The sequence below is a fragment of the Pteropus vampyrus genome, unplaced genomic scaffold, assembly GCF_000151845.1.
Source record: "Pteropus vampyrus isolate Shadow unplaced genomic scaffold, Pvam_2.0 Scaffold198, whole genome shotgun sequence".
Classification (NCBI taxonomy): domain Eukaryota; kingdom Metazoa; phylum Chordata; class Mammalia; order Chiroptera; family Pteropodidae; genus Pteropus; species Pteropus vampyrus.
The window spans coordinates 2,020,597-2,022,659 of NW_011888979.1; positions in this window are offsets into that span (position 1 = coordinate 2,020,597).

A 2,063-nucleotide genomic window follows, 5' to 3' on the forward strand; every position below is an offset into this window, starting at 1 on the left:
CTTTGGTTTTATCTTATTTGAGACTCTCTGCACTTCCTGGGCCTGTATGTCTATTTCCTTTGCCAAGTTATGAAAGTTTTCTATCAGCATTTCTTCAAACAGATTTTCAATTCCTTGCTCTCTTTCTTTTCCTTCTGGTACCCCTATGATACAAATGTTGGTACACTGGATGTTATCCCAGAGGATAACTATTCTCTTTTTTTTTGGATTCTTTTTTCTTGTTGCTGTTCTAGTTGGATGTTTTCCTCTACCTTGTCTTCCAAATCGCTGATTCAGTCCTCTGCTTCATCTAATCTGCTGTTAATTCCTTCTAATGTATTCTCTATTTCAGCTATTATATTCTTCAATTCTGACTGGTTCTTTTTTGTTTTCAATCTTTGTTAAATTTCTCACTGAGATTATCCACTCTTCCCCTAAGTTCATTGAGCATCAGTATAATCAGTGTTATGCACTCTGCATCTGGTAGATTGCTTGTGTCCATTTTGTTTAGTTCTTTTTCTTGAGTTTTATTCTATTCTTTCATTTGGGAGATGTTTCTTTGTCCCCTCATTTTGGCTACGTACCTGTTTTGATTTCTATGCAATAGGCAGAGCTGCTACATCTCCCAGTTTTGGTAGAGTAGACTTATGCAGTATGTGTTCTGTGAGGCCCAGCAGTGCAGTCTCCTTGGTCATTTGAGCCAGTTGCTCAAGATGGGTCCCTTGTGTGGGTTGTGTGTGCTCTTCTGTTGTAGTTGATCCTTGATTGCTGTTGGCACATTAATAGGAGAGTCTGACCCTCAGACTGATTGGCTGTGAGGATTGGCCATGACTAGAGTGGAGGATCTGTTGTGCAGTGGCTGACCCTGCAGAGTAGGATTTACTTTACCGGGGCTGTGGTGCATGCTAAGTTTGCCCTTTGGATATGTTGTTCATGGAGGCGGTTGGGTAGTGTACTGGTGTGGTCTCAAGCTGGCCACCAGGTTTGTTGATTCTGAGGCTTCTTGGGAGGGGCTCTGGTGTAGGCCAAGTACAGCCGTTGCCTGTGCCCTGCCAGGAGCCACAGGTATGAAGTACAAAAAAAAAAACCTCTTCATATTATTGCCACTTGTGCTGGGCTTGGAGGTGGCTGGGAGAGGCTAAGTTGTTAACCAAGGCTGGCTGTCACTGATGCTGGGCTTCAAGCCACTTAGCAAGATGTATGGGGCATGCTGAGGTCAGATACTGCTTATTTGGAGCTTGTAAACCTTTGAAAGATTTTAGGAAAGTCCACACTATGAACCAAGATAGACCATTTGTATGGAAAAACAATTAGAAACATCTTGGTTGACCCATAAATTGGTGACTTGGGGTCTCAGGTAATCACCACGGTGGGCAAACAGTGTTAGCCAGGTTGTTAGAGACCCGAACTTGGCACCCACTTGCACCTACAGGCTGGATGTGGAGAAGGCTTAATAAAAAAACAACAACAGTGGCTTCTACCAGCACTTCTGTCTGGGAGAAAGCTGCCCTTGCAGCCCTTGCCCTGAAGCCAGTCCATTTTCTCCCTGTATGTTCCTGGTGCTTTTAAAGGTGCTGCCCCAGCTCTGGACATCAGAGCAGGTGAGTCTGTCAATGAGTAAGTCTGTGCTACCCTTTAAGAGGAGTGCCTGGCTCTCCAGCAGCCCTCTGTCTCACTCAGCCACAGTTATCTAAGCCACAATCCCTGATGGTTTTTACAGCCAGAAGTTATGGGGACTTCACTTCCCTGCACTAGTGGTCCAGGCTGGGGAGGCTGGTGTTGGGTTGAAACACCTCACTCTTTAGTGGGGGACCTCTGCAGCCAAGATATCCTCCGTTTTCTTAACTGCCACACCATAGGTACGAGACCTACCCATTTTGTGTCTTCACACCTCTTACCAGTCTTTACATGGCTTCTTCTGGCGGTTCTCAAAGATGGCTGTTCTGTAGTTTCATTGTAATTCTGATGTGGTCATGGGAGGAGACAAGCACAGTGTTTATATCTACTCCACTGTCCTGACTGGAATTTTAAGACCTTTCCTTTTTCTAGTCAAGGCGAAGCATCTCATTTTCTCATTTTGTGAA